This window comes from Lemur catta, chromosome 5 (assembly GCF_020740605.2).
Source record: "Lemur catta isolate mLemCat1 chromosome 5, mLemCat1.pri, whole genome shotgun sequence".
Classification (NCBI taxonomy): Eukaryota; Metazoa; Chordata; class Mammalia; order Primates; family Lemuridae; genus Lemur; species Lemur catta.
The window spans coordinates 5,118,381-5,133,078 of record NC_059132.1 but is presented as its reverse complement, the minus strand read 5'-3'; the positions used below and the strand labels follow the sequence as shown (position 1 = coordinate 5,133,078).

Below are 14,698 nucleotides of genomic sequence, written 5' to 3'. Positions count from 1 at the left end.
CCATTTTTACAGGTGATGAAACAGACCAGAAACAGGTTCTTAGTGATAATGCCAAAATCTTATCCCAGGCTCAATTTCAGAGTTTTGTCTTTATTTTAAGTCTTAGAATGGTCCAGATGGAAGAACAGAAGCTAAGCACTTGCCCTCATCTTGCATACCTTGCGCTGGGTAATAGCCCCATCTAAGAGCAGGTCAGGGGCTGGCCCAATGGAGCCAGGATTTCAGAGCAGAAGAGGATTTGTTTTGTTTGCTTTTCAAAGGTTGAGGTGCCTGGAGCCTCTTCTCTCTGGTAGTTTAGGCAGCCTAGTTAAGGAACCAAGGTGGCGCGTGGTTTGCTTTCTACAGATTTGAGAAAACTTAGTGCTGTAAGCAGAATTGACCAGTAATGGCAGTTTGCTTTTTCAGCATACTTTCACACATTTTCTCGTTGGATCTAGATGATAGCCCTGATGAAATCCAATTATCCTTTGGGAAGGAGTAGACATGCCTGTGCGAGTGGAGTTGTAATTTTCCCTCTTAATGCATCCCTAGGTGCTGTTCTTGAACTCGAAATTATTGGATGGCAACACAGTGGAGCTGTGGTGCTTGCCTGTCTGGGCCTGTAGTACTTGCCATCTTTTGTTCTCTGGCTCTGGTTCCCATGCCATGACACTCCCAGACAGGCACATTGGATTCAGGGTTGAGTGCCAAGGTGGAATTCAAGCCTCAGGCCAGCTTCTCCCTTGTTTCCAATTTGATTTTTTTTCTTTTTTTCCCCCTCCCTCCCCCCTCATTGCCAATTTGAGTGAGAGCCAGCTGGGAGTCCCACCTGCCAAGTCCCACCCTGATGGGACTGGGTCTCAGAAAAAAGAAACTGACTACAGGGTGTGGAAGTGGAAGCATCACATTGGAGCCAGAGAAGCAGGGCACAGTTACTTGCTCATTTTGTCGTAGTTTGGGGGCCACAAGTTGCTTGAGGAGGCAGGTGGCTGAACACAGGACCTAGAGGTACACGTGAAAACAATTCTCCAGGGTTCTCTGTAAATTGAGTCTAAACCCTGACAGGGTGAGCTGTGTTAGGTATACGCATCTCCAGAATTCTTTCCTTGAAACTGTGGCAGGCTCACCTGGGGCTCAGCTAATAGCCCAGGACAAGAAGTCTTACGAAGAGGTCTGGTTCTGGCTCTGCTGTTAACTGGGCTTGTGACTTCTGGTAAGTCCCTTCCTACCCTTCAGTTTCCCTGACAGTACAGGGCAGGTCCTGAATCTGACATGCCTTTCAAGCTGTGAAAGCTATCAGTATAGCATGGTAGGGAGCAGAAACCTTTGGGGTCTGACTGGGATAGAAATCCTGGCTCTACCTGGAAGACTGGCAAATTATTCCATGTCTGTGAGCAGCAATTTCTTTACCTTTAATAATGCCTGCTTCGTAAGGACTAGGGTAAAGATTAAATGTGGTAAGGCACAAGAAGTGCACAGTACAGTGGCGCTTAGCAAGGGCTTAGGTGGGAGCTTCTCTGATGGTCCCTCCACTACCAACCTTGGTCCTCTGGCGGTGGCCAGGGTAAGTGTGTGTTCATGACCACAAGGTGGTGCTAGAGTTAAGGCCATGTGGCTGTGGAAGAAATTTGCTTCATCTGAAGTTGTGGGGGTGGATTTCTGACAAGCATTAAGGGGTACCTCACTTGCTTTACCCTTAAATTTTGGAAGAGTGGAGAGGGCAGTTTGCCAAAGGAAGTAGGGATGAATGAACAGAGAGGAGAGCGCAGGAGTCTCAACCCAGCTCTGCACGGTTTCCTTACTCCTCACTCTGGGCTTTGAGCTATCTGTCCATCTGTAAAATAACTGTAGTCACTGACATTTGTTGAATAGTTATGTAATCCCTAGAAAAACTTAGGTAGATGCAGTTTATATCTGCCCATCCAAGTTCATAAGCTACTAAGTGGCAAAATCTAGGGCTCAAAGTCAGGTCCATTTGGTTCCAAAGCCAATGCAAATGCAAGTCATTCTTCACTCAAGAAGGGAGAGAACAGTTGCTAGTACAGTTGAGAAGATAGGTGGACTCGCCTCACCAACCCCTGTACTATTCTCTCCAGTGTTGTGGATGAGAAAAGGAAGGATCAGAGGGAGTGAGTGGCCTGAAGCCAAAGACAGAGCGAGCTGGGAGGGGAAAGGTGGCCAACGTCCAGGAGGGGTTATGAAAGCTGTTTTGAAGTCACTTCCCTGTGAGTCAGGGTTGGCTTATGTGTGTAGATTAACTTGCTTCTCCAGCTTTCTCCCTGGGCTTCCAAATTAGCCCCCATCTAGGTTTCCCTGACTCCCAGCTCTCTCTCCCACTCTGCTGAGATACCCTCAGCCCCTTCTGCTGGCTCTCCAACCCCACCCAAAGGAAACCCAGATGGCATACCCATTTTCAGGGAAGCCGTGAGACCCGGGGAGGCAAGTGGAAGCTTCAGAAAGGCTCCAAGCAGGAGGCAAGGAGCTTCTGAGGTGAAGGCAAAGATGCAGATATCCTGCCACTTGGGAGAAAGGAGGTGGGGACTGGGCTTCAGAATGAGGAAAAATCAGGGATAGATGCCAGCACGCCTGCTCCATGTTACATGGCTGTGCAGACCCAAGTACATCCCCAGCCTAGACTGCCCAGCAGGAACAAGATGAAGCAACTGGGGTGGACCTAGAGGGCCTGCAGAAGGGGCTGTCCAGCCTCATTCTTTCACTCAGCTGGCGTTTACAGACACTTCCTGTGTCCTGGGCCCTGTGCAAGATGCCCATATACAATGGGGAACAGTTTGGGCACAGGCCCTGCCCTTCAGTGCTTCAGGCCCAGCATTGGAGACTGTTAACAAGGAAGGAATAGAGAGTGACGAGTGTGAGGGGATAAGAGGAGTGAAGGGGGCTCCCATGTCATCTGGGGTGTAGGTCTGCATGGGGAGCAGGGCTCCGCTGGAGGGATGAGAGGGTGAGTTTGGAGAGGAACGTGAGTCAGTCCTGACTTGATCCAAAGGCCAGGAAGCCACTCAGATTTCAGGGCTCTGATTTTTTCACTCTACTATCACTTGTTTCTTTATTAACAGCTTTATTGAGGTGTAATTCACAAACTATAAAATTCACCCACTGTAAGTATAGTTTGATAGTTTGATTATTTTTTTAAATAAATGTGTATAGTTGTGTAACATCCTACAATTCAATGTCCATAACCCTAGAATAATTGTGTTCTTTTGCAGTCAGTCTTTGTTCCCACTGACAGCCCTAGACAACCACTGATCTGCTTTCTTTCTCTCTTGACTTTGCCTTTCCAAGAAAATGATTTTCTTTTCAAATGATCCACCCGCCTCGGCTTTCCAGAGTGCCAGGATTACAGGCGTGAGCCATCTCGCTCAGCCTCTTTCTTTCTTGATAATGTCCTTTGATGCACAAAACTTTTTAATTTTGATGAAGTCCAGTGTATCTATTTTTTTTCTTTTGTTGCCATATCTTAGATTCCTTTGCCAAATCCAAGGTCATGAAGATTTTACCCTTGTTTTTACCTAAGAGTTTTATAGTGTTAGCTCTTATATATAGATTATTGGCTCATTTTGAGTTAATTTTTTTTCTTTTCTTTTTTTTCCAATAAGCCTTTTATGCTCCTATTGAGTTAACTGTTATATCTGGTGTGAGGTTGGGTGTCTGACTTGCTATTTTTGCATGTGAATATCCAGTTGTCCCAGCACCATTTGTTGATGAGACTGTTATTTCCCCCATTGGTCTTGGTGCCCTTAGAGAAAATCAGTTAGCCACAGGTGTGTGGGATTATTTCTGAACTCTCAACTCTACTCCATAGGTCTATATATCTAACCTTATGCCAGTACCACATTATTTTGATTTATGTAGCTTTGTAGTAAGTTTTGAAATCAAGAAATTTGGGTCCTCCAACTTTGTTCTATGTATTCAGTACTGTTTTGGCTATTTAGGGATCCTCAAAATTCTTTATGAATTCAAGGATTGGCTTTTCAATTTCTGCAAAAAAGTCATTGGAATTTTGGTAAGGATTGCATTAAACCTGTATATTGCTTTAGGTAGTATTGGCATCTTCACAATATTAATCTTCCAATCCATGAACACATGATGTCTTTCCATTTATTTAGGTCATTTTAAATTTATTTCATCAATGTTTTATAGTTTTCAGTGGATAAGTCTTACTTCCTTGGTTAAATTTATTCCTAGGTATTTTATGCTTTTGGATGCTATCATAAATGGAATTGCTTTCTTAATTTCTTTTTCAGATTGTTCATTGCTGGTGTCATTCTGGTTTTGATTTGCATTTTCCTAATGACTAATGTTGAGCATCTTTTCATATGCTTATTTGCCATTCATATGTTTTTTGGTGAAGTGTGATCTTTCATTCTTAAATCTCCAACTTTGCGTTTCCATGAGTGGAGACCCCACCCCCCGCCCCCCGTTTCTCAGATATCTTTCTTCTTCCTTTCTTCTTTACTTTGAAAAATTACTTAACAGTGGATGGGCAGCTCAGTGCAGAGGGCTGACAACATGGAAATTGGAGCCAGGTGCCCAAGGTTTGTCTCACACTCTGCCACTTACTAACTCTGTGACCCTGGGCCCAGAAGTCACTTCTCTTTCAGTTTCTTCAATGTTAAAATAGGGTGTTTTGTTAAATAAACTAAGTTTTTACTTTACTTGTTACATAAAATAAGTGCCTACAACAGCCAAGCCCTGTGATAAACCCTAGAATAGAATATGGTTGTGAGCAAAGGAGACACAGTCCCTGTCCCAGTGGGCCCCAGGCTAAAGGACCACTTCAGTGGATGTGAAATCCCAGCTGAGATGAACACCTGAGGGAAGGCACATGTGAGGGTCTGTGGCAGGGGAATTCAACCTAGCAAAGAGGAGGAAGACCACACCAGCTAGTGAGAACAACACAGAGGGCACAGGTGAGGAAATAGGTGGAGACCGGAGTGAGTGAAGCTCAGAGAAGGAAGGGGGAGTGTGGCGGACAACGGAGCTGGAGAAGCCAGCAGGGCAGACCTGGCTGGGCCTCAGAGGCCTTGCTGACAACCTGAGATTTCATTCTGAAGAATATGGGAAGTCATTGAGGTATTTTAAGCAAGGCAGATGACACATTAAGATTTGTTTGTCAAAGAGGTCCTCTGGGCACAGTGTACTTTGAGAAGAGAGCCTGGGGCTGAGTCCTGAAGCACTGGAACACTTAATGTCTAAGTCGAGGAGACTCAAAGAGAGCAGCAGGAGGGGGCGAAGAAAAACCAGAGCTTTGTCCACCAAGGCATGGAAGCGATGAGAGGGAGGATTTCAGGGAGAAGTGATCACATACAAGCCAAATGCTGCTGACAGTTGGTCAAGGAAGATGAAGACTGAAATATCCTACCAGACTCAGAGACAGGTGGTCCCTGGTTACATCTGAGGAGCCCCCAAACACTGCTGCTTGCCCTCCAACCCCCACAGCCGCTGCCTCAGGACTCCCCCCGCACCCGCTGCAGATCAGAGCTGGTCTTTCTCAGTAAGCTGCTTAGGAGGATTTCCCAGCAGCTCTCCTGGCCCTCTGCAGCATCTGCGTCCTGGGGCCAGGCCTGAGCACTAACAGCAAGAGAGGTGTGCGTGGCAGCCAGGGGTCAGGCCTGTTCAACCGTGTCTGCCCCACCTGCCCAACCCACCTCACCCACCTAGCTGCTCAGCAGCTGTAGGCACCACCTGGATGCCCACGTGAAGGCAGCTTCATGCCATGGCTCAGGGCTACTCTGGTCAGTCACTGATTCCTATCACAGCTCTACCACTTAAGATGAAAGGCACTTAAACAGCTGAAGCTGACTCCCAATCTGTAAAACACTGATTAAATGTGACAATGAAGTATGCATTAAGCATGCCACAAACAGTATTAGCTATCATTGACTCATATTCTTTCATTCAACAATTGTTTTGGCCGGGCACAGTGGCTCACGCCTGTAATCCTAGCACTCTGGGAGGCTGAGGGGGGTGGATCATTTGAGCTCAGGAGTTCGAGACCAGCCTGAGCAAGAGTGAGACCCCCGTCTCTACTAAAAAAATACAAAATTAGCTGGACAACTAAAAATATATCTAGAAAAAATTAGCCAGGCATGGTGGTGCATGCCTGTAGTCCCAGCTACTCGGGAGGCTGAGAGAGTAGGATCACTTGAGCCCAGGAGTTTGAGGTTGCTGTGAGCTAGGCTGACACTATGGCACTCTAGTACCAGCAACAGAGCGAGACTCTGTCTCAAAAAAAAAACCAAAACCAATTGTTTTTATTATTCCAGGCAATGGGAATATACAGCATATTAAGTCCTCACTTAACATCTTCGATAGGTTCTTAGAAGCTGTGACTTAACGAAACCAATTTTACCATAGGCTAGTTGATATAAACAAGAATTAAGTTCTTACAGCATATATCTGGTCACAAAACATCAGCAACTTCTAAAGAACAAAATGCTTCCAATATTAAACAGCTTTGGGATATGTGAGGAAACCAGAGTCCCTGGAGAAAACCATGCAGAACTGGGGAGAACGTGCAAACTCTCCACAAAGACTATGGCTCCAGCTGGGAATTGATTTTTTTCTCATCAACATTATAAGGAAATGACTTTGAATGAAATGTTATTTAAGGACCTGCTGTATGGCTCACGCCCATACTCCTAGCTTCCTGGGAGGCCGAGGCGGGAGGATAGCTGCAGCTCAGGGGTTCGACACCAGCCTGAGCACAGTGAGACCCCGTCTTAAAAAAAAAAAAAAAAAAAAAGGACCTGCTGTAGTCAGCAAGGCAGACACAGTCCACGTCAATAAGGAGTGTGCAATCTAGTGGCAAACCCAGCCAAGAGAAAATGCCATGCTTAGGTGAGAAAAGTACAAACCCACTGGCCAGAGGCTCCTATGGGATGGGGAGACAAAAGTAGCACCCAATTCGGTCTTGGCAGGGAGGTGCCATTGGCAAGAGAAGGTTTGGTTTCTGTTTGTTAGAGGTATATGATTTGGTTGAGCAGGCAAGCAAAGGAAAACAATGAAAAGGAAAATGCATGGAAGTACCAGGCAACTGTCATGTTATTGGGTGTCACATTGGCCTTTTTGTTAAAAAAAAAAAAACCCTGTTTATCAATCCTAGGCCCAATATTCCCACCATAGAGAGGCCCAAAAGCCTGACCCCATGGCCACTGGAGCATATGTCCTCTTTCCCTCCCTCTGAAGGCAGTGAACAGCCCCTGACCCCTACTGCCTCATAGGCTTTTAGAGGATCAAACCTCCCTGTCCTCCCCCCCCCCCAAAAGGGAAGAGAAGGAAAGGCCTGCCCAAGCAGAGGCCTGGGTTTCCTGCAGATTCTGTACCAGCCTACTGGAGCTCCCCAGCTCCTCTAAGGCCCTCCCTCTTGGCTAGGCTGTTATAAATAGCTCCCTGGTTTCCAGCCTGGGATCTCCCAGCCCTGCAAAGAGCAAGCCTCACCTCCTCACTCAATTGACCTCAGCCTGGAGCAGGAAGGGGTGGTGGCTGGCAGAGGGTGGACAGGAGGGGAGGAGAGGGCGGGAAGCAGCACCAATGGAAGCCTAGCCTCTGTGGACTACATTACCCACAATCCTAGATCAGTGCTCAGCCGAGGAGGCTGCTGGGGGCCTGCAGCCCTAGGTGGGAAAACAAGGCAAGAGGCATCCTAGGCCGTGGGTGTGTGACCCAGGCCCCAGTTTTCTCCAAAACCTAACTCCTGGAGCTTTGAGATCCTCTCCATGCACCCTATTCTCAGGCACTCAGCCGACCTGGGGCTGGGGAGACCCACAAAGCTCCTTAACTTCTGGCTTTATGTGCAGTCACTGTGTGTGTGTGTTTTCATTGTACTGGAGACTGGAAGCCTGTGAGTGATTCTATTCCGGATCACGCCCAGAGCCTGCTTGGCCCTAGAAGCTCCTTCTCTAGAACATTCCCACACTCAGCTCCAAGCTCTGAGCTTTTCTTTTCCTGCCTTACCTGAGACAGAACAATCACAGGCTCCCAGTTTGGTCCAGCTGGCCACAGGGGGGCTTGCTTGTTTACTCCCCGGCACAAAGCCTGGACTTTGATGTCAGCTGTGCTGCTGTAACACAGCTGTTCCAGCTGGGGGTGGGGGTTCAGGAATTGCTGCTGGTTCCATCTCTGCTGGGCTTGGCTCCCTCTCTCTGACCTTTTTCATGGCAGAGTAGGTACGGTAACCACATGGTTGGGCCAAGTGTAAGTCTCTGGAAGCAATGCCGGGAGGGTCTGCGGGGGCTTGCTGGTCCTTGCAGTGGTGGATAAACCAGAGCTGTCAGGCTGAGCGAGAGGCCATTCTGGGTGTGGGAGCACCCAGCAGGCACTTCTCGACCCTGTCCCCACTCTGTGTACAGCCTGTCCCACTCCTCCAATTCCACCCCTCCCCGCAGAGTCGAACTGCTCCAGGAGGGTTCTGGGGCTCATGAGCCTTCAGAGCACCTGGAGCCACAGCGGATGGACGGAGATGCTGGGGACCAGACCTAGAGTCAAAAACGCCTGTCCAAGGTGAAAAGGGACTGTGGAAGGCCCGAAAACAGGTCCTTTCCCTCCTTCCCCTCACGTGGATATTATATTAATAATAGCCATTATTTACTGAGGCGGTAACTAGGAATGCAAACACGGGTAGGCCCAAATGGCAGTCCCGATACATAAAGGATGTACGACACTGTTAAGCGCAGAGGTCTGTTGATTACGGGGTGGGGGAGGGAAGGATTTCCAAAGGGCAGAAGTCGGAACCAAGGAAAGGATGGGCAGCAGTTCGTTCCACCAGAACGGCTGGGAAGGACATTCTAGGCAGAGGGGACAGCTTGACTAAAGGCAGGGAGGAGCCAGAAACAGCAAGGAGGGAGGGAGAGAAAAACAGAAGCATTTAGGTACCACCGAGGACCGACTCGCCAAACGCAGAGGGAGGAGCGGCGGGCGCGGAGCGGCGGGCTCTGCCCCACGCCGGGGAGTCCGGGGTTTAGGTCCCGGGCCGGCAGCCGCTGAAGGGTCTCCGGCAGGGGCGCCTGTGTTCGGGGTGGGGGAGGAAAGGAGGCCCAAACACGAAACCGGCGGCGGACAGTGGGACTCCCACGTCGGCCCCTCCCGGGTTTCCCTCCGCCTGGCCGGGCGGCGACCGGGCCAAGCCGCGCGTCCTCGGCCCGTCCTGCCCGCCGCCCCCTCCTTGGCAGCGGATCCCCGGGACGCGGGCTCCCCGCCCGCGGGCCGCCTGCCAGGCGCGCCGGGAAGGAAGCGCCTTGTATGGGCCTCGGGCAGGGAGGAAGCGCCTTGTAGGGCTCGCGGAGGAAGCGCCATACATGGCGCGGGGCGGGCGGGGGCGGGGAGCCCGCCCGGGAAGGAGCCGCTTCCGCCGCGGCGTCCGCGGGGCTCCCGGGCTGCGCGCGACCGTGAAGCCAGACCGAGCCCGGCGCGAGTCCCAGCGCGGCCGCGCGCTCGCTGTGTGACCTTGGGGTAACGCTTTCGTCTCTGAGCCTCGGGCCCGCTTCCCTGGGAGGTAGGGACAGAGTGGGAGGACGTGGCCGAGGCGCCTCCTGGTGCGCGCAGGGCCCGCGGTGGCCGCTGCTGCACCCTAATATTGTGGGCTGTGGGCAGAGGCGGTTTTCCCAGACACCAGCTGTCTGTGTCCCTTTAGCCTCTTCTCAGCCACCTCGGCACGTGGGAAGCCTGAACGAAAGGCGAAACGAGGAAGAGATCTTTCCAGAAGAAAATAGTTTTCCTTTCCAGGGTTCAGGCAGAGGGAGTTGTAATCCCAGCTTCTGCCCCTAGCAGCTGGGTGATGCTGGGAAAGGAACTTACCTTCCCCAGACCTTCATGGCCTCCTCTGGCGGGTGAAACGGAAATAGGAGCTCCTGATGTGCAGGTTTGCTGTGAAAATCAAAGGAAATGGGCTGGGGTGAGGGTGGGGACAGGGTGTAAAGTGCCTGGCATGGAGTAGGAGCTTCCTAATGTCAGTTCCTCAGTTCTCTGTGCCGCTCCCCAATTGGGGTGGGGTGGGGGGCACTTGAGCCCCTGGCCATTCTCCCTGGAAGCCCTGCTCCTTGGGGGAGACTGCTCCTCTTTTGCCACCTCTGGGTCCTTATTGCCAAGATTTGCTGCCTTCACCGGAGGCATGCCTGTGGCCTGCAACCCCCTTCTCTGTTCAGCCACCACCCCACTGACCTGCTGTCCCTGCTGCTGCTCTTCTCTATCTACCCCAGAGCATAGGTGACCTCCTGGACCATCTGGCAAAGGCAAAAAGAACCTGGAGGAAGTTGAGGTTCCCGTCACAGCCAGAAACTGGTATCTAGGACACCATCCCTGCCCACGCCCGCTGTCAGTACCACACCCACACATCTCACTGAGAGATAGGTATCAATCTCAGAGAACCATTTCCCAATCCTCCCTTGTTGGCCCTGCCCTCATCTGTCCTGCCTGTCCTGGAGTCCCACTGAAATCTAACCTGAATCTTCCTGTCCTGTCCTGCTGAGCAGCAGTCAGCAGCCCCTAATAGGTTCCAGGCAAGTTTATGGATACACAATAGATGCATGTCACCCACGGCCTCGTTTCCTTTCATCCCTGTTGGACAAGGAGGCTGCCGTTGGCATGGTAACCTTCCCTGTAAAAGTTGCAGCCCTCAAGGATGTTTTTCAGTTCCAGCAGGGACACAGCTCCTTCCCCCCACCGTAGACCACAGGGTGACATGTAGCTGTGTCATTCTGGCCTCCCCCAAAACAGGGACATGGAGCTAGAAGCCAAAAAGGACTGGTTGGTGGAGGGCAGCAAAAGGCTTAAAGGAGATGCTGATTGGATCTCTGAGGAACAGGTTCCTTCTGCCTCGCCACCCAGAGAAACCAGTTCCAAGGCCCAGAATATTTAGGGATACTCTTGGGATTTTGTGGTGCATGATAAACACACATCTTCACTAAAACCAACCACCCGACAAATGGCATGATGCCTAGTGCTTAATTCTGTAGAATAAGCTGATAAATCACAAAGCCTCCAGAATCCAGTGATTTCCTTTCTCTCCAGTCCCTCTGTGGAATAAATGAATAGTTATTAACCACCGCCCATGTTCCAGTTTCCCATACGTTATTTCAACTAACTCTCCCTGCAGTCCTGTGCAGGAGGTATTACAACACTCACTGTACAAATAGGGATGGTAGAATGTGGGCAAAGGTCTTAAGCAACTTGACCAAAAGTCACATGGCCATGGGGTGGTAGCACGGGCCGGGAACTGGGTCTTCAGATCCCCAGTCGTGCACCTTTCCACCAGGTCCTGTGTCCTTGTGTATTTGCCTCTGTGCTACTGATAAAGAAATGCTTCCCCCCAGGCCCAAGGCGCTGCCTTTTTAGGGAGTCCTCAGGAAGGAGAGGCGGCATCCGCATCTGCCTCTGGGCCCACGTGGGCCTGTGTGGCCCTCCTGGCACTGCGGCAGCTCCGGCATCCTCAATCCGGAGGCTTCTCCCTGCCAGCTGCCTCTTCTCCGTCATGGAGTTTCCCCGGCAGAGGGCAAGCTGAGGGAAAGTGGTTCCCAGCTGCCAGCTTCATCTAGGCAAAATCTCGTTAGAGCCAGCCCTGGCTTCCCTCAGTCCCTCCAGAGGAGCACATTCAGCTCCCCCGCAAAAGGGAGGGGGAGAGAGACACACACAAAAAGGGAACTTCCATTCCTTTCTCTCTGGCTGGGAAGCACTTGGCTTCAACCTGCCACTCATCTTGTAGGTGGGGAAGATTCATACTGATCTCTTGGGATTACCGAAGTCTCTAACAGGAACCCCTGGGCAGAGCTTTGTCCAGCAGAGATGCTAGCAGGAAAGCCCTGGGTTTGAGTGTGATGGGAGGGACGGAGAGGCAGGTCTTAGGAAGGAGAGAGACCCTGGATCTCCTCCTCCTCTCCCCCCGTGCTTTTTTCCAGGAGTCATTGTTCTTTCTGTGCATCCTCTGTCCAAAAAGACAAGAAGGATCATTTCCTTCTTCCAACTGAAACAGGGGTCAGGGAGAAAGCAGTAGGAGGAGGGAACTATCGGTTGTGACCTTTAGTGAAACAGGGGAGCTGTTCAAAGTATTAACTGTTCATTTTTACTAAGAGCACGTCAACCACTCTTCATTTATTATCTCATTTAGTCCCCTCCCTCGGATAAATCCTCCTGTTATCCCTGTTTTGGAGATGGGGAAAGTGAGGCTTATGGCTCCTCCGTAACAGTAACTCCTGGTCAGTGGGAGTGGGCCTGGCACTCTGTAGATACTGCTTCATTTCATCCTCATAACAAACCAATAAAATGGATCCGTTATTTCCATTTTCCACAGGTGAAAACAAGGCTCAGAGAAGTAAGAAACTTGCCTGGGATCACAAAGTATGTAAATGGCAGGGACAGGGATTAGAATTCAGATCTAGGTGATTCCAGAGCACAAGTGTTGGACCTCTTTGCCTTGCTGCCTCCTGACTCACCAAGGCTTCTTCATTCCTTCCAGGCTCCTGCTCAGCTAGGCTGAGACACAAACATCTGCCCACACCTCCATCTCTGGCGCTCACCACACAGGTGAAAACCTGGCCGGCGTTCACTTGGCTTAGTGCAGACTCGGCCCCAGAGCATTTGCAGGGCCTGGGCAGAGGGGCAGGGGTAGTGTGGGACTCTGGCTGTCAGCTGGCTGCTCCCTCTAATCTCTGACTCCGGAGGCAGAGGGAGACTTGAGAGCTCTCTACTGCCCTTCCCAAGCCTTGAGATCTCCCTAAGAGATGCCAAGATGTCTAAATGGAACTGCCCTCAGGAGGCCTCCTGAAGTCCAGGGAGGTGCCTTTTGGAGAAGAGGATGGAGAGCCCAGTGGTTTTAATCAGGGAGACTGAGCACCTCGCTCAGCCAACACTCACCTATCGCTGAGGCCTTCAGCCGGCCCGGCTCCCGGAGCCCTTCTCCGAGCCCTCCACACCGTTCCAGGGCGTGACTCTGTGGGTCCCACCCCCGCTGCGGGCCTGTGGGGGTGGGAAACACTTGAAATCCTGAGTCAGAGGAAAGGTTCCACTTCACTTTCCCTGGAACAGAAAGTCAAGGATGCAGCAGTCTGCATGGAGAGAAGGGGGAACTGGAAAGTGAGAGAGAACAGTGCTCATTTCCTTCCCTTCCATCTCTTTTATTTTTAAAACATTTTATTCATGTATTTTTTTATTCCACCATATGTGATGCATGTTCATTGCAGAAAATACATGTGATGGAAATAAGACTCATTAGTGTGAGTGTTTCTCTCTTTTTTCTGTCCTCTTACCCATCCACAAGAGGCTTCTAGCTCACAATTCATGCCAACTCCCCAGCTTGGACAGTCCTGGATGTTTTGTAATGTGGAATCAGAATGAGGGATGTGGGGGTGCTGGTTAGAGAAAGCACGAGATACAGAGCCTGAGAGGCTGGGAGAAAGAAGGCCCAGTGCAGAAAGGCTAAATTGCCCTGTGTAATAATGAACAAGGAAGGGGAAGGGAGAAGGGAAAGACAGGTTGGAAAGGAAAGGTAGGAGGAATGTTTTATAAAGTACAGTATTGCCATGGGGCATTGAATAGATACGCTGTAATTCACCAAGCAGAGATTGGAATAATTTTTTGTTTTCTGGCTCCAGGATTGTAATTCTTTATTTGCAACTCCATGGAGACCCTTGACCATATAGATACCCAGAATTTATTAGGATTCCATACAGGAAAGCACAAAATATCATTATTTGAGAAATGAAAGAAGAGAGTCAAGTATTTATTATGCTTTTTTTCCTACAATTATGATTTAGTCTTGAAAAATTCTGGCTAATAAATGTAAATAGAAGGATAGAATTATAAAATCATCATTTTGCAACCTCTAATGAGATAATAGATTTAGGCAAAAATCATCAATCATCGGGGATTCCTATAACCATTGGATGAAAGGTAAAAGGGAACTTTGTAATGCCAATGATACTTGAACCTGTCGATCAATCTTGTTTGTCTTGTTTTTTTTATAGACAAGCTCTCACTACATTGCCCAGACTGGAAAGTGCGGTGGCTAGTCACAAGTGCAATCATAGTGCGCTGCAGCCTCCAGCTCCTGGGCTCAAAGGATCCTCCTGCCTCAGCCTCCCCAGTAGCTGGGACTACAGGCATATGCCATCATGCCCGGCTAATTTTTTTTTTCTATGGAGATGAGGTCTCACCATGTTCCACAGGCTGGTCTTGAACTCCTGGCCTCAAGGGATCTTCCCACCCCAGCCTCCCAAAGTACGGGATTACAGGTGTGAGTCTGTAATCCTGGCCCAATAAATCAATTTTATCATCACAAAAAGAGAGACAACTATCCAAGAGAATTGAAAACATATGTTCACACAGAAACCTGTACATAATGTTCATAGCACAACATTATTCATAATAGCCACAAAATAAAAACAATACAAATGTCCATTGACTGAGGAATGGATAAACAAAATGTGGTATATCCATATAATGGAAGATTATTCAGCCATAAAAAGGAATGAAATACTAATACATGCTACAGCATGGATGGATCTTAAACACTTGCTAAGTGGGCTGGGTGCAGTGGTTCACTCCTGTAATCCTAACACTTTGGGAGGCCGAGGCAGGAGGATCACTGGAGGCCAGGAGTTTGAGACCAGCCTTGGCAACATAGTGAGACCTCTGTCTCTACAAAAAATTAAAAAATTAGCTGAGTGTTGTGGTGTGCACCTGTAGTCCCAGCTACTCTGAGGCAGGAGGA

The 14,698-nt window shown here is 49.6% G+C and overlaps 1 long non-coding RNA gene across 2 annotated transcripts in view; it reads right to left on the bottom strand.

Annotated features, from left to right (window-relative positions):
• LOC123637824 overlaps nt 1–12,987 on the bottom strand; it is a 35,694-nt gene extending 22,707 nt beyond the window's left edge. Inside the window, exons 1-2 of one of the 2 annotated variants that reach the window (XR_006735076.1) lie at nt 12,844–12,987; nt 9,793–9,861 (exon numbers count right to left, since the gene is read on the bottom strand). This is a non-coding gene — a long non-coding RNA (uncharacterized LOC123637824). Of the gene's footprint in view, nt 1–9,792; nt 9,862–10,155; nt 10,253–12,843 lie in introns of those variants that run through there. The other variant, XR_006735077.1, reaches the window with a different exon arrangement.
• Between the last annotated feature and the right edge of the window lie 1,711 nt (nt 12,988–14,698).